Source organism: Budorcas taxicolor, chromosome 4 (assembly GCF_023091745.1).
Source record: "Budorcas taxicolor isolate Tak-1 chromosome 4, Takin1.1, whole genome shotgun sequence".
NCBI lineage: Eukaryota > Metazoa > Chordata > Mammalia > Artiodactyla > Bovidae > Budorcas > Budorcas taxicolor.
Genome location: NC_068913.1, coordinates 7,188,878 through 7,212,438, shown reverse-complemented (window position 1 = coordinate 7,212,438; position 23,561 = coordinate 7,188,878). Strand labels below are relative to the sequence as shown.

The window sequence follows — 23,561 nt, the reverse complement described above, 5'->3', positions numbered from 1 at the left end:
GAATGGATAAAGAACCTGTGGTATATATACAATGAAATATTCAGTTCAGTTCAGTCGCTCAGTCGTGTCCAACTCTTTGCAACCCCATGAATCGCAGCACGCCAGGCCTCCCTGTCCATCACCAACTCCTGGAGTTCACCCAAACTCATGTCCGTCAAGTCGGTGATGCCATCCAGCCATCTCATCCTCTGTCGTCCCCTCCTCCTCCTGCCCCCAATCCCTCCCAGCATCAGAGTCTCTTCCAATGAATCAACTCTTCGCATGAGGTGGCCAAAGTACTGGAGTTTCAGCTTCAGCATCATTCCTTCCAAAGAACACCCAGGACTGATCTCCTTTAGAAGAACTGGTTAGATCTCCTTGCAGTCCAAGAGTCTTCTCCAACACCACAGTTCAAAAGCATCAATTCTTTGGTGCTCAGCTTTCTTCACAGTCCAACTCTCACATCCATACATGACCACTGGAAAAACCACAGTCTTGACTAGACGGACCTTTGTTGGCAAAGTAATGTCTCTGCTTTTGAATATACTATCTAGGTTGGTCATTTCCAGTAATTTCATGGCTGCAATCACCATCTGCAGTGATTTTGGAGCATCCCCCTCCCCTGCCCCGCAAAAAGTCTGACACTGTTTCCACTGTTTCCCCATCTATTTCCCATGAAGTGATGGGACCCGATGCCATCATCTTCGTTTTCTGAATGTTGAGCTTTAAGCCAACTTTTTCACTCTCCTCTTTCACTTTCATCAAGAGGCTTTTGAGTTCCTCTTCACTTTCTGCCATAAGGGTGGTGTCATCTGCATATCTGAGGTTATTGATATTTCTCCCGTCAATCTTGATTCCAGCTTGTGCTCCTTCCAGCTCAATGAAATATTACTCAGTCATAAAAAAGAACAAAATTATGCCATTTGCAGTAACATAGATCTAGAGATTGTTATATTGAGACAGAGAAAGACATTATATGTTGCTTATATGTGGAATATAAAGTACAAATGAACTTATTTATAAAATAGAAATAAACTCACCCCCATAAAAAAATGATGGTTATCAATGGAGAAAAGAGGAGAGAAATAAATTAGGAACTTGGGATTAACAGATACACATTACTATATATATAAAATGGTTGAAAAACGAGGACCTGCTGGGAGGGATTGGGGGCAGGAGGAGAAGGGGACGACAGAGGATGAGATGGCTGGATGGCATCACTGACTCGATGGACGTGAGTCTGAGTGAACTCCGGGAGTTGGTGATGGACAGGGAGGCCTGGCATGCTGCGATTCTTGGGGTCGCAAAGAGTCGGACACGACTGAGCGACTGAAGTGACTGAACTGACCTACTATACAGCACAGGGAATTATATTCATAACTTCAAAGACTGTAATAAAAAAGAATATGAAAAAGAACATATATAACAATCATTCTGCTGTAACCGGAAACCAATACAACACTGTTAATCAACTATACTTCAACTCAGCTCAGTCGCTCAGTCGTGTCCGACTCTTTGCGACCCCATGAACCTCAGCACGCCAGGCTTCCCTGTCCATCACCAACTCCCGGAGCTTGCTCAAACTCGTGTCCATCAGGTCGGTGATGCCATCCAACTATTTCATCCTCTGTCGTCCCCTTCTCCTCCTGCCTTCAATCTTTCCCAGCATCAGGGTCTTTTCAGATGAGTCAGTTTAAGCACATAGGTAAATAAGCAAATCGACAAGGCATTTCCTAGGGTGGTGCTCTAAGGTACTGGGGTGACGAGGAGCGGAGAAAACCAAGGCAGGCAGCAGTCCTCACTGGGGGAGGAGGCCTCAGCAGAGAACTGACAGCCACAGCAGGGCTGCTCTCAGGGGCTAAAAACTAGGGTGGGGGTGGAGGCTTAATTTTCCATGGAAGACCCTTTGGACCCGTAAAATGTGCGAGTATCTGAACCACCTACCCCTCAAAATAAAAAAACACAATCTCTGTGTTTAAATTCTGAAAAGAACTGATGCAGCTCGAGCTCCTGAAACTTTGCTACGATTTGTGGTGAACTCAGTAAGGTATATCACTCATTTCGGCTCTCATGGTATCCAATTCATATTCACTGTGGGTCAGAACAGCAAGCCTTGCTTCTGCTTGGTCCAGAGAGCAGCGAGGTGCAGAGCTCAGGATCTGAAGAGCATTTCCGAGAGGGGCCTGGCGTCCGGTCACCTCCAGTGGCCCTGGGCAGGCCAGCTGTAAAGATGCCAACCAGCAGTGTGTCCTGTGTTTGCCTGTTTCTGGCAGTTCTGACCCGTACAGATGTTGGACTTACTCTTAAACTTCACGGCCCTTTTACCGCATCAGGCAGTAGAAAGTGTGTGATTCTGTGGTCTAACCCTATTCCCAAGCCCTGCTTTGTCCACCACCTTAACTATCTGGGGGCACACAGACCATCTTATTTTTAAATCTATTAATTCAGTGTTTCATGGAGTCACACTTAGCGAAAGCCCTGACATGTGAAGCCCTTCTAGGCTTGTCACCTCAGCCTAGAAATGTCTGGAGGAGCTCTCAGTCACAGCTCAGCCTGGAGACCCTAAGGGACCCTCACAGGGAGCTTCTGCTTCTGAGTTGTGTTATCCCCCCAGAGTCCCCTACACGCCGATCCACCAAACACAGGATTCAGACTTATTAAATCTCTCTCCAGGGTGGAGTTAGGCGTCCGCTCTTATTCTTGTAGGAATGGACCCAAGTCCATCTAACAACGACGAAGCAGGGGGGCTGGCACGGAGGATTTGCTCCCCTGCGCGTCCCTTCCCTGAGTCTGGGGCTGAGGCTTCCAGTCAACTTCTGCCCACAGTGCTCACGATGAATTCACAGCCAGGACTGCAAACCTTCTCACGTGATTCTCGGGCAGGGCCCCAAGGTGAGAGGTGACCAGGTTACAAGACCAAACAGCTGCACAGTGACCGCCGTCTAGGTTAACTCAGTGTCCTGATGTTTGCAGCCAATGAGAAGGGACGAGGCTACAAGACCAAACAGCTGCACGGTGACCGCCGTCTAGGTTAACTGAATGTCACGACGCTAGGAGACCCTGTGATTCCTAGGGTCTGGCTGCCTCAAGCTGGGTTCCGTAATAACAGCCCAGGAATTTTAAGCTTCATCGCGATGGGTTTCCCTGTTGCGTTACTGTCTTAAGGGTCCCAGGGCAAAAGACTGGACCCATTAGATCCAGTTTACCACAAGAAGTGTCCACAGCTTCCAAATAATCCAGATTGGTTCACTTTAAAAATATCAGCTTTAATTAAAGACTAAACTCTCTGCTGATAAAGAATAACAGCATTTTGTTCCAGGTGTGACTTGATCGCTCCCTCTGAGGAAGAAGCCACAAGCTACAGTGAGACATCAATTTTCTTACATTCAGGGCACCCAAGAAAACTGAGACCACGTCATAGGGTGCTGCTCAGAGGTCTTTTCCCAGGTAGCATAAAGGGTAACATCAGCCATTAAGGCGCACCCTCAAGGGACCTCCCTGAATCTGGGATTTGTCTTTCAGCCTGGGCCATCACTTTCTCCACAGCAGCAATACTGATGTATTTTCTATTACCCTGAAACTCCCTTCAGGCATCCTGCTTCCGCCCCCTGCAGAGAGCCTAAACCCTGGCAGGGCGGCTTAGACAGCCAGCCCTCTGCTCACTCCCAGCTCCCTGGCCCTCAGGCCCCTAGGTCTCAGAGCTCTTTCATCCCGCTGCCACACTGCTCCCTCCCAAGGCCAAGGAATGTGCCTATTCATTTCCCATTTTAGGAGGACTGGAAGGAGGAGGGGAGAAGGCAGGAGGGAAGGAGGGAGGGGGAACTCTCTTAATCAGCAGTCAGCCTTGCTGTCTCCCTGAATCCATCTGCAAAAGTTGATACAGTAGCTTCTAAACCCACAGCCTGGATCCCCCAAATCAATGCGCTGCCTCACCACCGAAAACGTCTCAACAGTCCTCCAAAACCTGCCAAATGACTCTCTTCTCCGGGTCCCTCTCTGGGTTTGACTTCACAGTGGTTCTTCCTGCAGATCACAGAGGCTCTCTGACACTGTCATACAGGAGGTTTCCAAGTGATCTCACTGGCCCTCCCCCCACCCACCCTGGCTTATAGCTCCTTGTGGACATGTCTCCCAGCCCTGCCCTCAGCAGAGCACCTGTTTGCAGCTCCCACAGCCCAGAGCTGTCCCCACACAGGTCCGCAGCCCTCAAAAGCTGAGTGACGCCCCGCAGACGCCCTCCACGTGCGGTCCCCACTCTGGTTAATGAATCAGTAGGTGCCTCCCCAGCCCCTCCCCTCCCCCACTAAGCAGATCCCCCTATTCCGTCCCTCCTTCTGCCTGTGTTGGCCATTCTCAGTACCCCACAATCATCCCCACAGAATCCTGGTTCTTAGCTCTGGCCTCACACTAGAACCCCCGGAAGTGAAATGTTAGTCACTCAGTCGTGTCCGACTCTGCGATTCCATGGACTGTATCCCACCAGGCTCCTCTGTCCAATATTCTCCAGGCAAGAATACTGGAGTGGGTTGCCATTTCCTTCTCCAGGGGATCCTCCTGACCCAGGGATCAAACCTGGATCTCCTGAACTGCAGGCAGATTCTTTAGCACTGAGCCATGAGGCGTTTCCAAGTCCTGCTCCAAGCCCCACATCCCAGTCCATCCGACTGAGGCTGGAGTTGGGCACAGAGCCTTTACCTAAAGAACTGTGCAGGTGAGGCTGCAAGGGGAGGCCACGTGGAAGGCGGCAGATACAGCTGCAGACTGCCCGCAGCCCCGGAGACCTCCAGTCACCTGCCCCCGCGCTTCACCACAGCGCTCTTCATCCAGGAGCCTTAAATGGGCACACAAGTACTTTTTTATTCCAGTGTGGCTGGAAATAACCTAAATGCCTGCCTCTGGGGACCTGTGTACAGGTCAGCGTGTGCGTATGCACACAGACCCCACACCCACGTGCACGTCATGGGGGCGCCAGGCTGTGGGAGTCGCCACACCAGGGCGGCCGCCACCCACAGGGTCTGCGGGAAGATACCTAACTCTCAAGGCCGGTCGTATTTTCTACCCTGCAAACATCTGCACCTCCTTATTGATCCACAGTCTGCCTGCTGGGCTTCTGCCCCCCACCCCCCAGGCCATGGGCACAGGTCAGCTCCGGGTCCCCCCAACATCACCTGTCCCCTCCTGGGAGCCCGCGAGGTGGCACCCCTGCTGCCCTGCTCGCGCACCCCCCTGCCCCTAGTCCCCTTAGCAGTGGCCCCCCCCAACTTCAAGTCCCCTGAACAGTGGGTCCCAGCACCCACTGCTCAGATCTCACCCTCCCTCCCCACCATGGGCTCACCCACCTTCAATGTCTAAACATACCAGAAACTTTGGGCGCCTTCAAACCTCGCGTGAACTCTAAGGACACACGCACAGCCACCCTGCACAGTTCACTCCGCTGTCCCCCGGCCTCTCAAGCCCAGCTGTCCAAAGTCCTGGTCCTCCGGAGGTCACCACTTCTGGGTCTCAGCAGAAACGCCCTGTCCACCAGCTCAGTCAGAAGACTACAATGCCACTTGACTCCACCCTCTCCCCCACACAGCCCACAAGGGATCCAGGCACCAACTGTGTCTCCCCAATGGGCCTGGTCCAAGCACAGGACTCTGCTGCCAGGTTTCTCGGCTGCAGCTTCCGCAGCAGAGAAGCCAGCTCACGCTCTCAAGCCAAGCCCAGGGCCCCACGGTGCTGTCCGGTCCCTCACAGGTCTCCAGGGATCCCCGTCCCTCTCAGAGCGAAAGCCACACCACAAAATAGGCTCTGCATGACGGGAAGTGGTGGGGGTGGGGGCAGGGAGGGCACGGGGGAGGGGGACTGGGCATGGGCAGAGGCGGACCAGAGGACCACAGAGGAGACCAGGTCAGGTCTGAAAAGCGCTCCATCCCCCTTCTGCTCAAGAAAGCAGCTCTCCTCAAAGGCCCAGAGAAGCACAAGAGGAAAAGAAAATCACCTAGCTTCTCATAAAATGCATGCGTTTCACTGTGAGATCTTTTCACAGTAAAGGAAAGAGTGGAGCCAGGATCCTGCTTCCTCCTTCGCAACCCTGTTAAAAGGAAGGGAAATTGGACAGAGCAAGGCCAGTGCAGACTCTGCCCGCCACCACAGCCTGGAGGAGACTCTGGGTCCCACTCACCACAGGGCCACCCTCGGGAGTAGCCACTCCGGTCAAGGACACAGCTGCCTGCTGCAAGGTGGGGCTGTGCCCACCACTGCCATGCACTGCAAATCCCGTGAAAGACCAGATCACTCACTGCCTCCTTAGAGCATTTCCAGCTGTTTAAAAATAAAGCTGGAAATGCTTTATATTTACCCCAGTTAAAGTCCTCCCAGTTTAGATATAAACTTGCCCCAAATGTCACAGGAAAAGTGATCTGAAAGGTTTAATCTGTAAGAGAAGCTGTTGTTGTTCAGTTGCTCAGTCCTGTCTGACTCTTCGTGAACCCATGAACTGTAGCACATCAGGGTCCCCTGTCCTTCACTATCACCCAGAATTTGCTCAAACTCACGTCCATTGAGTTGGTAATGCTACCTAACCATCTCATCCTCTGTCGTCCCCTTCTCCTTCTGCCTTCGATCTTTCCAGCATCAGTCAGCTCTTTGCATCAGGTGGCCAAAGTATTGGAGCTTCAGCTTCAGCATCATCCTTCCATTATGTACACAATTTACAGAAACCAGGACCCAGGGAAGGTCCTCTGGCCTCGGTGTGCAGATGTCAATAACCTGCTACCTGGAGCGGGGAGGGGATGGGCATGCCGAAAGCAGATCTGCTTTAAACACACCGCCCTCCCCACCTTCAGGGGTCCCAGGGATCTGGATCAAGTAACAAAGCCCTGGGCAGAAATGACCGTCCACTCTGCCTCCCCTGGCAGGTCGGAGGATTGGGGGGGTGGCGGGTCAGGCAGGAAGGGGCTATCTGGAGCAGAGTCTGGAGGGGTGGGGGATACACATTGAGGAGGGGTACCCCCCCAACAGGTCCAGAATGCCCGCCCAGCCCCCTGCCGCCACTCACACAGTAGGAGAACAGCTGAGCACAGGCCTGGCCTGGCAGGGAGGTGGAGACACAGCTAACAACACAGCCGGATCTCACACACTTCCCGGCACCTGAGCCCCAGGCACCCCCGGGAGCGGTGCGACATCGCACCGCACACTCGGACCTGTGCGTCATCCCACACCCAGGCTGCATGCTCTCAGCGGGCACGGACAAGGGCCATGGCGGGTGGGCAGGCTAGGCTGCCTGGTGGGCGCGCAGGCTGAGCAGGGCGAAGTGGAAGAAGCTAGGCAGAGGTGGGCCCAGCTGGCAGGGGGTGGAGGGGCAACCTCCAGAGATGAGGGAGCACGCATGGAGCCCAGATGGCCGACGCTGGTCCAGGGAGAACACAAAGGCATCCGTTCCGGCCAGAGATCCTAATATCAAACAACTCTGCCTTCATGGACAAGGCAAAAGGGGGACAGCTAACGCAGCATTTCTTTCAAAAACATCCTGGACGAGTGCACCTGTGGCCGATTCATGTTGACGTCTGGCAATACCCATCACAATGTTGTAACGTAATTATCCTCCAATTAAAACAAATTAAGTAACTTAAAAATCCTGCGAAAATCACAATTTCTGCTTTAAGAAGATGACCAAATCAAAATTTTTAAAACACCTTGTCTTCTCACTTAAAATAGGTTGAATGGGTCCACATTCTACAATCCAGATGATGCTGAAAATTCTTAAACTCCAAATATCTAAGTATTTATAAACATATTCATCTGTTATGTATGAAATTTGGCTTCATATTACAAAGTTCTTTTTTTCATAACTATGAAATTTTAAACTATGAGTTTTAAATTGCTTTGTTTCCAAAAAAAATTTAAAAAGATGTATCTACTTGGTCACAACACTTTCACATTATCAGAGTCACTAAAAATAGCCACAAGGAGTTTTTCTTCTGGAGTTTGCATAACTCACAGGATCTGTCATTTTCAAGGCAGTATTTTCCCCCATGGTTCCAAGAACTGCAATAACTAAGAAAGTAACAATCTCCTGATGAATTCATCCACATCCATCACACACCTGCTGGACCTCACACACCAACTCGCGTGTCTATGGAGTAATTTGTCAAAATACTCCTTGACAGTACAAAGAAACAGCACCTTTGAAATGCTACCCTTTTCCCTCCTGCATGTCATGTTCAGGCCAAGAGCTGTTATTTCTGAAAACATGCAACACTTTCAAATGGAGCTCTTTCATCAGTCTGTACTTATCATAAATCTCATTGCATGTTATTACATCCCTCCATCTTCCTTTGAGCCTCTAACTTACAGAGAAACGAACCCTCGTAAGACTGGACTGTCAAGGCCTGTGGATCCAGTGACACTCCGACTAATGTTGCCGCTGGTTGTCCTCACTCACAGGAAGAGAAAAGGAAAATTTGTTTCTTGAAATGTCTGGCCTGCAGACCACATGGGAGCCTGTAGCAGCCCTCCATGAGGAAGACCCTAGAAAAAGCCGCCTCTGCTATCCCAGGAGCCAAGATCCCCTGGGAGGTACCAAGGCAGGAAGTCCACTGGGAAATTACAAAGTCGGCCATAGGTAACATCTCAGGAGATGTATCGTGAAACGCGAGGCTGGATGAACTACAAACTGGAATCAAGACTGCAGGGAGCAATATTGACCTCAGATATGCAGATGACACCACCCTAATGGCAGAAAGCGAAGAGAAACTGAAGAGCCTCTTGATGAAAGTGAAAGAGGAGAGTGAAAAAGTTGGCTTGAAACTCAACATACAGAAAACTAAGATCATGGCATCTGGTCCCATCACTTCATGGCAAATAGGGAAAAAAATGGAAACAGTGGCAGATTTTATTCTCTTGGGCTCCAAAATCACTGCAGATGGTGACTGTAGCCATGAAATCAAGACACTTGCTCCTTGGAAGGAAAGCTATGACAAACCTTGACAGTATATTAAAAAGCAGAGACATCAATTTTCTGGCAAAGGTCCGTATAGTCAAAGCTACGGTTTTTCCAGTAGTCATGTACAGATCCATACATGAGTTGGACCATAAAGAAGGCTAAACGCCAAAGAATTGATGGCTTTGAACTGTGGTGCTGGAGAGACTGTTGAGAGGCCCCTGGACAGCAAGGAGATCAAACCAATCAATCCTAAAGGAAATCAACCCCAAACATTCAGTAGAAGGACTGATGCTGAGGCTCCAGTACTTTGGCCCCTTGATGCAAAGAACTTTGAAAAGACCCTGATGCTGGGAAAGATTGAAGGCAGGAGGAGAAAGGGGCAACAGAGGATGAGATGGTTGGATGGCATCATCCAATCAATGGGCATGGGTTTGAGCAAACTCCAGGAGATGGTGATGGACAGGGAAGCCTGGTGTGCTGCAGTCCATGCTGATGCAAAGAGTCAGACAGGACTGAGCAAATGAACAACAACAAGAGGAGACGCAGCTCTAACCACTCATCAGACCTATTTGGAAAGTTGAATGTGCTGCTACCATCACTGGATCAAGACCAAAGACTAAGAAAAACAGCTTTCCTCACTGCATCTCTTCTTGTTTCTGCCTGAGCAGGGGCACACACAAAGGTTCCCATCATCATCCTTCCTTGTGTCTCCACTGTGGGGCAGCCCTGTCCAACAGAAGCTTCCATGATCACAAACAGGTCAAGCTTGGCAAGAGTCACTTGTGGGGTGAGCAATGGAGCCGTGTTAGGGTAGCTACCCTTAATTTCAAACAACCAACCGCAGGCAGAAGTACATACATAGTGACTTCCCTGGTGGTCCAGTGGTTGAGAATCCACCTGGCAATGCAGGGGCCATGGGTTCGAGTCCCGGCCAGGGAACTAAGATCCCACAGGCCATGTAGCAACTAAGCCTGCGTGCTGCAATTACCGAGCCTGCACTCTGTGGCTCTCGCCACTCAACTACAGAGCCCATGCCCTGCAGTGAAAGATCCCACCAGACACAACCAAGATCCTGTGTAGCACAACTGAGGCCTGGCACAGCTAAATAAATAAATACACAGGCAGTTCTCAGGCTTAGGGTCTGCCCACTCCCCAACATGTGAAGCCAAGTCCATCCAAATGGCAAGGCAAGAAGGGCAAGTTTTTATATCACAAAGATCCACAAGTCCCCAGTCTAAATTTGCTGACCACCATCCTAGGAAGACAAAGAGAGCAAACACCTTAGATGATGGGTCTCCCCAGAATGCAGATTCAGCCTGCACAGACCTCCAAGTCTGGTGATAACTTGCTGCTAACCAGGATGGGACCTCCCAGACCACAGTCTGAGCTATCTGAAAAGAAAGCTACCATGAGCTCCCTATGCCCCCAGGAATCATCTCTAACCATTCCCAACATGAGTAAAAGCAGCAAAATAAGGGCAGATTCACAGCATCCACAGTGGTCTGGTCCCTGACAGTATAATCCGGCTCGGAGAGAATTAGCGAAGTGGGGTCCACATGTGTCCAGACCTCTTTATCTTGGGGCCTTGTTCCCTGCATTGGCTGGCCTTGGAAATCATCTTCCTGACTAGCCCTACCCTTGCTCTCTCCCAGACCAGAACAGATGGGCTGACTGGCAGACCCGCAGCCACACCCCAAACCAGAAACTCCGGATTTGGGCAGGAGAAGATGAGGTCCAGAAAGGAGGGTGGCAGAAGGGCAGAACACTCCTCGAAAGAGGGACCCAGGCAGTAAAGAATGCCAGCTGTATCGAAATCATAAAAACCTGGAACAGCCCAAATGACTACCCACAGGTGGATGGATGAACTTGCTGCAATGGATCCACACAAAGGAATGCTGCTGCTGCTGCTGCTGCTGCTGCCGCCGCCAAGTCGCTTCAGTCGTGTCCGACTCTGTGCGACCCCACAGATGGCAGCCCACCAGGCTCCCCCGTCCCTGGGATTCTCCAGGCAAGAACACTGGAGTGGGTTGCTATTTCCTTCTCCAATGCATGAAAGTGAAAAGTAAAAGTGAAGTCGCTCAGTCATGTCTGACTCTTCGCGACCCCATGGACTGTAGCCCACCAGGCTCCTCCGTCCATGGGATTTTCCAGGCAGGAATACTGGAGTGGAGGGCTATCGCCTTCTCTGCAAAGGAATGCTACTCAGCAACAAAAAAGGAACAAGTTCTTGCTACAACACAGATGCATCTCAAAATAATGATGCCGAGGGCAAGAAGCCAGACAAAATAAATCAGGCAGCTTTATCTGACACTCTAGAAAATGCAAACTCATTAACTGTATCGGTTTGTGGTTATGAGTAAACTTTTTTATGATTATTACTTTATGTTCATCAAGTGCAACATTAACTTTTCATTTATTTATTTATTTTTGCCACAGCATGTGTGATCTTAGTTCCCCAGCTAGGAATCAAACCCACATCCCTGGCATTGGAAGCACAGACCACCACTGAAGTCCCACAAATAAACGTTAGTGATATGGGATCAGTGAAGAAAGGGAATGAATGAGCTGTATCTAACTTACTGGTGCCTTGGTGTCCTCTCTGTAAAATGAGGAGAGTTTATATTCACTTCAGAGGGCTGTTGTGAAGATCCGATAATTGAATCCACAGAACCACTTACGAGAGGCCCCGGCACACACACAGGAATGGAACGTCGCTCAGTTGTGTCTGACTCTTTGCGACCCCATGGACTGTAGCCTACCAGGCTCCTCTGTCCATGGGATTTTCCAGGCAATAGTACTGGAGTGGATTGCCATTTCCTTCTCCAGTGGATCTTCCCGACCCAGGGATCGAACCCAGATCTCCCGCATGGTAGACAGACGCTTTACCGTCTGAGCCACCAGGGAAGCCAGCACACACACACACACCGCGCTTGTTACAGTCGCCGTGCGGGGTGTCACGGCTCTCTGGTCTCTGCACCTCCTCCCCCCACAGAGCGCGGGCTCCGCCTGGCTGCCTACTGCCTGCAGCTCGCATATCCTAGACGGTGCAGGCCGAGCCAGGCAGCCCTGCACCACATCCTGGGACACTGGCGGCGTCACAGAGCAGCCGAGCCTGAGCTGAGAATGCTGGGTTCAAATCCTATGCCTTATCTTAGGTAACACGCCAACTGTACGCCTGCAGTGCACTTTGTCCAAGTTTAACTTTGACCTTGATTGTCACTGCTTACAAGCACGAAGCTTTAAGAAAAATAGAGGGGGTGTGTGGATAGCTGGTTCACTTGGTTGTGCAGCAGAAACTGATGGGGCAGTGTAAAACAACTATACTCCAACAAAAATTTTAAAAAAATAAGCTACAAGGATACACTGCACAATACGGGGAACATAGTCAATACTTTATAATAACTATAAATAGAGTATAACTTTTAAAAATTGTGAATCACTATATTGTATACTTGTAACATATAATATTATACATCAACTGTATGTCAATAAAAAGTTAAAATTTGAAAGAAACAAAAAAAATAAATAATGCCTATTCAGTCATAAAAAAGAATGAGATACCGCCATGTGCAGGCACATGGATGGAGCTGAGACTCTCATCCTGAAAGAATGAAGTCAGAAAGACAGGTATCTTATGGGAATGTGGCCATAGCCTTCCCAGTGATCCCCACCCTACCCAACAGAGCCAGAGCCTTCCCAGTGATCCCCACCCTAGCCAACAGAGCCAGAGCCTTCCCAGTGATCCCCACCCTACCCAAGAGAGCCACAGCCTTCCCAGTGATCCCCACCCTACCCAACAGAGCCAGAGCCTTCCCAGTGACCCCCACCCTACCCAACAGAGCCAGAGCCTTCCCAGTGATCCCCACCCTACCCAAGAGAGCCACAGCCTTTCCATGGATACTCACCCTACCCAACAGAGCCAGAGCTTTCCCAATGATCCCCACCCTACCCAACAGAGCAGAGCCTTTCCAGGGATACCCACCCTACTCCAACAAAGGCCAGTGGTGAAATGAGAGACCATGGTCCACTGGAGAAGGGAATGGCAAGCTACTTCAGTATTCTTGCCTTGAGAACCCCATGAACAGTATGAAAAGGCAAAATGATAGGATACCAAAAGAGGAACTCCCCAGGTCATTAGGTGCCCAATATGCTACTGGAGATCAGTGGAGAAATAACTCCAGAAAGAATGAAGGGATGGAGCCAAAGCAAAAACAATACCCAGTTGTGGATGTGACTGGTGATAGAAGCAAGATCCGATGCTGTAAAGAGCAATATTGCATAGGAACCTGGAATGTCAGGTCCATGAATCAAGGCAAATTGGAAGTGGTCAAACAAGAGATGGCAAGGGTGAACGTCAACATTCTAGGAATCAGCAAACTGAAATGGACTGGAATGGGTGAATGTAACTCAGATGACCATTATATCTACTACTGCGGGCAGAAATCCCTCAGAAGAAATGGAGTAGCCATCATGGTCAACAAAAGAGTCTGAAATGCAGTACTTGGATGCAATCTCAAAAACGACAGAATGATCTCTGTTTGTCTCCAAGGCAAACCATTCAATATCACAGTTATCCAAGTCTATGCCCCAACCAGTAATGCTGAAGAAGCTGAAGTTGAACGGTTTTATGAAGACCTACAAGGCCTTGTAGAACTAACACCCAAAAAAGATGTCCTTTTCATTATAGAGGACTGGAATGCAAAAGAAGGAAGTCAAGAAACACCTGGAGTAACAGGCAAATATGGCCTTGGAATGCGGAATGAAGCAGGGCAAAGACTAATAGAGTTTTGCCAAGAAAATGCACTGGTCATAACAAACACCTCTTCCAACAACACAAGAGAAGACTCTACACATGGACATCACCAGATGGTCAACACCGAAATCAGACTGATTATATTCTATGCAGCCAAAGATGGAGAAGCTCTATACAGTCAACAAAAACAAGACCAGGAGCTGACTGTGGCTCAGATCATGAACTCCTTATTACCAAATTCACACTTAAATTTAAGAAAGTAGGGAAAACCGCTAGACCATTCAGGTATGACCTAAATCAAATCCCCTATGATTATACAGTGGAAGTGAGAAATAGATTTAAGGGCCTAGATCTGATAGACAGAGTGCCTGATGAACTATGGATGGAGGTTCATGACACTGTACAGGAGACAGGGATCAAGACCATCCCCATGGAAAAGAAATGCAAAACAGCAAAATGGCTGTCTGGGGAGGCCTTACAAATAGCTGTGAAAAGAAGAGAGGCGAAAAGCCAAGGAGAAAAGGAAAGATATAAGCATCTGAATGCAGAGTTCCAAAGAATACCACGGAGAGATAAGAAAGCCTTCTTCAGCGATCAGTGCAAAGAAATAGAGGAAAACAACAGAATGGGAAAGACTAGAGATCTCTTCAAGGAAATTAGAGATACCAAGGGAACATTTCATGCAAAGATGGGCTCGATAAAGGACAGAAATGGTATGGACCTCACAGAAGCAGAAGATATTAAGGAGAGGTGGCAAGAATACACAGAAGAACTGTACAAGAAAGATCTCCATGACCCAGATAATCATGATGATGTGATCACTCATCTACAGCCAGATATCTTGGAATGTGAAGTCAAGTGGGCCTTAAGAAGCATCACTACGAACAAAGCCAGTGGAGGTGATGGCATTCCAGTGGAGCTGTTTCAAATCCTGAAAGATGATGCTGTGAAAGTGCTGCACTCAATATGCCAGCAAATTTGGAAAAGTCGGCAGTGGCCACAGGACTGGAAAAGGTCAGTTTTCATTCCAATCCCAAAGAAAGGCAATGCCAAAGAATGCTCAAACTACCACACAATTGCACTCATCTCACATGCTAGTAGAGTAATGCTCAAAATTCTCCAAGCCAGGCTTCAGCAATACGTGAACCGTGAACTCCCTGATGTTCAAGCTGATTTTAGAAAAGGCAGAGGAACAAAAGATCAAATTGCCAACATCCGCTGGATCATCAAAAAAGCAAGAGAGTTCCAGAAAAACATCTATTTCTGCTTTATTGACTATGCCAAAGCCTTTGACTATGTGGATCACAATAAACTGTGGAAAATTCTGAAAGAGATGGGAATACCAGACCACCTGACCTGCCTCTTGAGAAATCTGTATGCAGGTCAGGAAGCAACAGTTAGAACTGGACATGGAACAACAGACTGGTTCCAAATAGGAAAAGGAGTACGTCAAGGCTGTATATTGTCACCCTGCTTATTTAACTTATATGCAGAGTACGTTATGAGAAACGCTGGACTGGAAGAAACACAAGCTGGAATCAAGATTGCCAGGAGAAATCTCAATAACCTCAGATATGCAGATGACACCACCCTTATGGCAGAAAGTGAAGAGGAGCTAAAAAGCCTCTTGATGAAAGTGGAAGAGGAGAGTGAAAAAGTTGGCTTGAAGCTCAACATTCAGAAAATGAAGATCATGGCATCCGGTCCCATCACTTCATGGAAAATAGACGGGGAAACAGTGTCAGACTTTATTTTTTTGGGCTCCAAAATCACTGCAGATGGTGACTGCAGCCATGAAATTAAAAGACGCTTACTCCTTGGAAGAAAAGTTATGACCAACCTAGATAGCATATTCAAACAGAGACATTACTTTGCCGACTAAGGTCCGTCTAGTCAAGGCTATGGTTTTTCCAGTGGTCATGTATGGATGTGAGAGTTGGACTGTGAAGAAGGCTGAGCGCCAAAGAATTGATGCTTTTGAACTGTGGTGTTGGAGAAGACTCTTGAGAGTCCCTTGGACTGCAAGGAGATCCAACCAGTCCATTCTGAAGGAGATCAGCCCTGGGATTTCTTTGGAAGGAATGATGCTAAAGCTGAAGCTCCAGTACTTTGGCCACCTCATGAGAAGAGTTGACTCATTGGAAAAGACTCTGATGCTGGGAGGGATTGGGGGCAGGAGGAGAAGGGGACGACCCAGGATGAGATGGCTGGATGGCATCACGGACTCGATGGATGTGAGTCTGAGTGAACTCTGGGAGATGGTGATGGACAGGGAGGCCTGGTGCGATTCATGGGGTCGCAAAGAGTCGGACACGACTGAGCGACTGAATTGAACTGAACTGAACTGGGCCCTGGCCTGTGGGTAGCTGCTGCTCAGGCTCAGAGGCCCTAACACTGTGCTGGCTGCCAAGAAGAGCTGGTCTTCTCCCTCCTACCTGGAGGAAGTGGACACCCAGCTCGCCTGCAGGGGCAGGGCAGCTTCGCCTCCAGCCCTGATGGCGTCAGGAGGGGGTCAAGAGGTGAGAGGAGGGGTGAACTGGCATTTGCCCCCTCCCCCACATCCCAGTCCACAGGGTCCAGTGGGAGATGCATCCCACTCCACAGTGAGAAAGCTGAGCTCGTGGCCCTGCTCTCAGGGGCCCCGGGGAGGCAGTGCTCCAGGAAGGCATGAGAGAGCCTAAAAAGGAGCTGCACTCACCCATGCTGACCGAATGAGCGGAGTGGTGAACCCTGAAGAATCACAGACCCCAAGGCTGCCGACGTCCATCCCACGAGGCCCACGTCTACACTTCAACAGTGAAACTCCCTGCCAAGAAGGTTAAAACAGGATCCAGAGTCCCCCGACGCAAACCCAAGATGTCCAGAACACAGCTGCAACCCACCTGTGTCCCAGGAACCAGGAAGATGGAACTGGACTGAGCAAGGACAGTTGACAGAGGCAGCCCTGGGAGGCCCGTGTCCAGAGCCTCAGCGCAGCAGTCACAAACATGCTTCCACAAGAGGTGCAAAGCCTCTCAAACAAATGCAAGCCAAAAAGCGACACCTCCAAGTGGCTCCTAAGCAGGGAAAGACATTACTTCTCTTCCTTTTTTTAGAAAATTCTTATTGGAATATAGCTGCTTTATAACGTTGTGTTAGTTTCTGCTGTACAGCAAAGTGACCCAGCCATGCATACACATGTATCTCCTCCTTTTTGGATTTCCTTTCCATTTAGCCACGACACAGCACTGAGTTGTGTTCCCTATGCTTTTCAATAGGGTCTCATTAGTTACCTATTTTATTTATCGGTTCAGTTCAGTTCAGTCGCTCAGTCGTGTCCGACTCTTTGCAACCCCATGAATCGCAGCACGCCAGGCCTCCCTGTCCATCACCAACTCCTGGAGTTCACTCAGATTCACATCCATTGAGTCAGTGATGCCATCCAGCCATCTCATCCTCTGTCGTCCCCTTCTCCTCCTGCCCCCAATCCCTCCCAGCATCAGAGTCTTTTCCAGTGAGTCAACTCTTGGCATGAGGTGGCCAAAGTACTGGAGCTTCAGCTTTAGCATCATTCTTTCCAAAGAAATCCCAGGGCTGATCTCCTTCAGAATGGACTGGTTGGATCTCCTTGCAGTCCAAGGGACTCTCAAGAGTCTTCTCCAACACCACAGTTCAAAGCATCAATTCTTCGGTGCTCAGCCTTCTTCACAGTCCAACTCTCACATCCATACATGACCACTGGAAAAACCATAGCCTTGACCAGACGGACTTTTGTTGGCAAAGTAATGTCTCTGCTTTTCAACATGCTATCTAGTAGTGTATATATGTCAATCCAATCTTCCAATTCAGCCCACCCCGTTGTCCGTCTTGGTGTCCATATGTTTGTTCGTTTACATCTGAGCCTCTTCTTCTGCTTTGCAAACAGCTTCATCTGCGCCACTTTTCTAAATTCCACATATGTGTGTTAATATACAGTGTTTGTTTTTCTCTGTCTGACTTGCCCCACTGCATGACAGCCTCTAGGCATTTCTCCTCCTTCAGTCTTAGTGACTTTTAGGTTTCTCTTCATCAGAGAATAATTCGTTAAGATACAGCTCCAACATATCTGGACCCAACAGAGCTAATTAGACATTTACTGAGATCCTGCCACGTGTGAGGTCACTGGGCCTTGCTCAGGGTTGCTCACCTTGCTTCTGGGTTTAACCCAGTGATAGTGACAGGCACAGGCAACATCGCCAGCTCAGGGCAGGAAGGGCAAAGTACCCAAAATGAGGCAGGAATAAACCCATATGGGAGCTCTGCAGAGGATGCCCTGCATGCCGAGATGGCAGCAGACACAGTGAACAGGGGAAGTGAGGGAGGGGAAACAGGAAGCAGATACAGAAGGCAGGGGAGCACGTTGATCCAGAAACCGAGAGACGAGAGAATGCCCAGGAGGGAAGGAAAGACAGCATGCATCACAGCACACGGGCGTCTCTGAGAGACCTGTTCTCAGCGAGCTGACGCGAGGACCAAACAGCCAGGCGCACACTGTGATCTTCTGCTCTTGAAGAGAGGAAGGCAGAAGCCGTTCCATCTTTCGTGAGATTCTGAGGACACTTTGGTTCAAATGATACTGTAAATGGGAAGGAATGACTAATCCGTGCAACTGGGCAGAAAAATGGTCTCTACCCTTAGCCAAGCCGTGTCTTGCGACGTAAGTTAAAATAACTGCAACAGCAATAACGAGCTCTCCTCTGCCTCCACCTCAAGGGCAAACAAGCCACTAAGAGAGGCGCTCTCCCACCAGCCACCCTGCAGGGCCAGGACCACCTCTATGGGCCATGGCAGGAGGGCGATCGCCAGAGGCTGGGCCGTCAGTGGGCCACAGCAGGGACACGGAGGCTGGGGACGTGATGCTCTGACCCAAGTGAGTGAAAAGCTATTCAGCGACAACAAAACAACCAGCCAAAACACGAGACCCGAAGATGGCGAGGCGGAGGGAAGCACTCAGAGGCCTCTTTGGGATCTGGAGTGGGAAGACAGAGATGGGATGATAGGAATCACCTGCACCTTCATCTCTCTCATCACCATGGCCCCTAATCACACAGGCCTCCTGAGACCCAGGAAACTCTGCTGCCACCTGCTCCATCCCACCCCACGTTACCACCCACGAACCCAAGAGCCCCACACTGGGTTCACCTAGGTCTGGGCTGGGTGCCCTGGAGGGCGCCACTGTATACAGAAGCCTGAGGTGACAAAACCATTCCCCTAACTGCCCTCCCACTGGGCCCCCTCGGACCCTCTTATTTCGTGATATACGATCTTTCTGGAACTCCAGGGGGCTGGGTTCCACCCAACTCACAGATCCAACAGAACGAGAGTGCTTAACGGAATCACGCTACTCAAGTGCGTTTCACGCCTGCAGACAAGGTAGCCCCAGCACCAAGGCACCACATGGCTGCTCACGAGGAACTTACGGAATACGCAGATCAAAGTCAGGCGAGTAAGAACACATCTATTGATGTTTCAATCAAGCATCTATTTCAGGTGAGCCTAACTTGGGTCAAATGTGTTCCCCGTACTGCAGAGGCTCATCGAGGATGCCAAGGACCCCTGCCCTGCACCCTGGCGGGCATGCGCAGTCCACACAGCCTGCTGTAATGGTCTGACCATTGAGTCCACGGACCTGTGCACCCCCCACTCCCTGCACACCCCACCAGCATGCATTTCAGGAACTGGCCAGGGCGAAGGGTACGGTATGCAGCCACGGAATACCACAAACCGGCTTTAGAAAGCCAAAGGCTTTCCACCCTGGCTCATCCCTGCTAAAGCCCATCACGCGAATGGTCACAGGGACGCAGGGAAGCAACAGAGGCTCCCACAGCCCTGCCCCTCCGTGTCAGTGGGCTCCAGGCCCCATCTCAGCCGTGGGTTCTGCAATGGTGCTGAGACAGGGCATCTGGGCAAGAGTCCCGGTCAAGGAAGGGTTCTGAGGCTGAGAACATTTTGGAAAGTCCCCGCAGGACACTCTCTGGGGCCACCCTTTAGTCACTGCTCCTGCTGAACCTCTGGGGACGAGGGCTGGGCGGTCACAGACACAGCTCCCCATCCTCGGCGGGGGGGGGGGGGGTCGGTGGGATGAATCCCATGCTGTGCCTTCCACATCAGTGGACCCACTGCCTAAGCTGCGTGGATAATTAGATTTCGAGCCCAAACAGGAGGATTAACTGTTAAATGAGGCTTCATTTCAATGCTGTGTCCGTGCCAAGAGGTGCCCGGCCCGGCTGTCAGAACCCACAGCTTTAAGTCTTTTGTGTTTGACCAATCTGACCAGAAGGAGGACGGGAGGTGCAGGCTGGTCAGGTGTGCTGAGAAGTGGGGGCTTGGGGGGCTCAAGGGTGTTTTCTTGCCTTTTTCAGATGTGTCTCTTACACTATGAAGGCTCGGCAGAAACAGACACAGTCCCTATCCTCCAGGCATCTCAGGACAATTCGGAAGGGCTCACAGGTGAAGGGGAGGCAGGATCAAGGGGCAGGGGACCAGCCTGAGAGCATCATGTGGCCCAGGCCCCACAGCACCCCACACAATCTACACAGGGACAAGGCGAGCCCCCGACACCCGGGGCCTGTGCCCGAAGCCTCGGACTCCAGAGGTGGCGCTGTCACAGCCACAGTGTGCATTTTCACTATAATTTATTCTCCCAGGAGACAAGGCGCTTCTGTGATCTTCATACACCTCTGCTGGGACGAGAGGATAAAGGTCCCATGTCACAGAAAGCAGTCTGTCTGAGGGCACAATCTGTCCACCACGAGGGCCACGAAGGTTCAGGAAAGTTCGGAAAGCCTCACTGACACCCAGGGAGGAACATCACACTGCAGGAAAGCTCAACCGTCCTGCCCACTAACCGGACGGAGACGTGAAAACGTCACACTTTTTGAAGTCGGAACAGAATATGTGCCACATTAGCCTCTGAGATAAGGAAGACACTCAGGAAGCATCTACTGAAGGAACCCAAAAGATTAAGAACCCTTCTGTTCTGCTCTGTGGACCACAGAGGAAACCTGGAGGGAAGTACAAGGTCAGCAAGGAGGCAACAGGAAAAGGAGAGGTGGAGAAGTGAGCTGGGAAGCGGGAAGGACACAAGATGGACGGAGCATATCCTTCCTACCAAGGACCGTGGGCCGCCATCCCCAGTCCCCCTTCAGCCACTTGGCCTCGGGGGCAGTCCCTGCTGTTAGGGGATAAATTCAAACACAGCCATGGTAAAGCCCCAACCTCCAGGATCTCAGAACGTGACTGTGCTTTGAAGACATAATGAAGGTTAAAATGAGGACTTCCTGGAGGCCTCATCCCATATATGACTGGTGTCCTTCTAAGAAGAAGACATAGAAACACAGCATGTGAGGTCACAGGGAGAAGACAGCTGTCCACACACCCGGAGACAGGCCTCAGGAGAGGTTAGCCTGCCCACACCTTGATCTTGCACTTCTGGCCTCCAAGATCGCAGCTGGAATGTGGTGTTTACTCCAGCAGCTGAGCTGGCTGACACAGTCTCCACTACCCACTACTCCTTCTGGGCAAAGGCTCCAGCAGGCGCACGTGCAGGAAGGCCATCCAGCCTCCGTGCTCTACCAGACACCTCAGATGCACCAACAGCATGCTAAGAATCCACGGGCAGGCCAGCAGGGGTGAGAGAGGAGGTCTATCGCTGTGTCGGCCGCCTCAGGAGGCAGTAGGGTGGAAGGGGCCAGCACCCGCCCCAGGCTGTCACAGCACACACGCCCCCAGCTGCAGTGGTACAGGTGGGCAGACCCCCAACAGAGGGGAGGAAACAGGGCCTGAGCAGGGCCTTCCACCTCGGCTCTAAAAAGAACAGCTGCCAACTCTTGGGAATCTCAGAATAACCTGGGAGCGAATCAGCACTCAGGCCTTCCCAAGTGGCTCAGTGGTTAAGAATCTGTCTGCCAATGCAGGAGCCACAGGTTCAATCCCTGCGTTGGGGAGATCCCCTGGAGAAGGAGACGGCCACCCTCTCCAGTACTCTTGCCTGAAAATCCCATGGACAGAGGGGCCCGGCAGGTTACAGTCCTCAGGGTGGGAAAAGATTCAGACACGAGAGCCGCTGAGCACACGTGCAGATCAGCGCTCACTGCACAGAAGCCAAGGGGACCGGAGCGGGAAGCAGCAGGGACGGCGGCTCAAAGGGCAGGCTGCAGGGCCTGGACCAAGCTCCTTGTGATCTCCCCTCCCACCCACCTCAGCTCAAAGATGGGGAGCGGGGAGGCCACCAAGCAGGCGGGGGCTCCTGCAGAAACCCTGGAAGGAAGGGCCCAGTGGGACGTCTCTGCTCACACTTAGTGACTTGCAATAAGATGCATTTACTAATCTCCCCTTCATCAACAGTGAACAGACCCACGTCCTGCAAAGTAACCAGGGCTTACCTGTCGCGCTTGCTGGGGCTCTGGGCGTCTGGCGGCCACCTGGCTGGAAAGAGGCACCTACACGTGGCGGCTGCTCACGGTCACAGGTCACAGTCACAGGGCCACTGCCCCTGCAGCCCCCTCCTCAGGCTCAGCATGCTGCCCAGCTCCAAAGCTGAAAAGGCAAGGAGGCCTCCACTGAATATACTGAATTTGCACAAGTGTGAATTTTACACCCTGCACCCAAGAATACAAGTTTTAAAACAATTTTTAAACAAACAGAAATGTTCTTCTTTTGTTTAAAAGACAGACTCTTCAAAAGGAGTCCACAAGCAGCGGGTTTCTAGTTGCCGTGGCGCTGACCACAGGGACAGAGGCCCCAGACACCAGACACGCCTTGGGAAGCTGCTGGTCCCAGGCCACTGCCCAACTGCTTCCCCCACCCCCCCCACCCCACCCCCCCAAAAAAGGCAGGCAGGTAAGGACTGAGCAGGTCTCTGCTCTCTTGCAAGGCCAAGTCTATACCTGCAAGGTATCCTTGGCACCTAGATCACAGCCCACATGCTTCCCAGGTCCTCCCAGGCTACAGCCCTCACCCCACGCCCTGGGGACCGTCCTCATCTGAGACCAGGTTCTGGCCACGGTGTCCAGTGTCTGAGAGGCCCTGTGCAGGGCCCACGCGTGCGCCACAGGGGGAGTGGGAATCCTGGCTATATCTCCTGATTCAATGCTCTCACTTCTACTGGGAGGGCCAAGACACTGCTCCAGAGTCAGGGGTTCGGGGGACAGAGACGGAGGTTCCCCCTGCCAGAGGGGAGCGTCTGGTCACCAAGACAGCTCTGTGTGCTCCACTCCTCTGCAGGGCAGAGGGGAGCGAGCTGCCTCCCAGAGGACCCTAGCACCTGACACTCAACTCCCCAAGCCCAGAGGAAACACACTCACTTGATGACTCAGGGAGATCGGCAGAGAGCAAAGGTTCCGTGGACAAAAGTCCTGAGCACCGCTGTGGCTGTGCGTCTGTGACACAGTGTCCTTGGGTGGAGGACACGTCACCCAGGGATGCTGAACTAGCTTACCCTGACCACTCAATGGTGGAAACAAAGCCTGCCCTGCCTCCAACCTGACGTGGGAGAGGCCAGGGTCGAGGACTTAGAAAGCCACTGCAGAAGGTTCGTCTGGGCACTCAGGCTAAGAATCTGGTGCGGGAGCCGGACAACACCTGCCACCTCCTGACCCCACTCCCTCTCAGCGGGTGACCTGTGGGCGGATCACCCCCCTCCCTGAGTATCAGTGTGCCCCACCGCAAAATCGACATGAAGATAACATCTCCCTCCAGGGCTTTTATGAGCATGAAGTGAGCAAATGCGTGTAAAGACTTAGGATACAACACACAGTAAATGTTAGACAAACACTGGTTATGAGCTAGGACCCAGCAAGCAAGGCCCCTGCTGTCAGATGCTGAACACAGCGGTCACCTGCAAGCTGCGAAGGCCACTGGTGTTTAGAGGGGACGCTGAAC

At 51.0% G+C, this 23,561-nt stretch overlaps 1 protein-coding gene across 1 annotated transcript in view; it reads right to left on the bottom strand.

The window, feature by feature from the left end:
- The window catches only part of GRB10 (growth factor receptor bound protein 10), a 215,047-nt gene that overhangs the window by 156,893 nt on the left and 34,593 nt on the right, over window positions 1–23,561 (bottom strand). The window contains exon 2 of the mRNA XM_052638568.1: window positions 22,064–22,217. The gene's annotated coding sequence lies outside the window, so the exon portion shown is untranslated. The remainder of the gene's footprint in view (window positions 1–22,063; window positions 22,218–23,561) is intronic.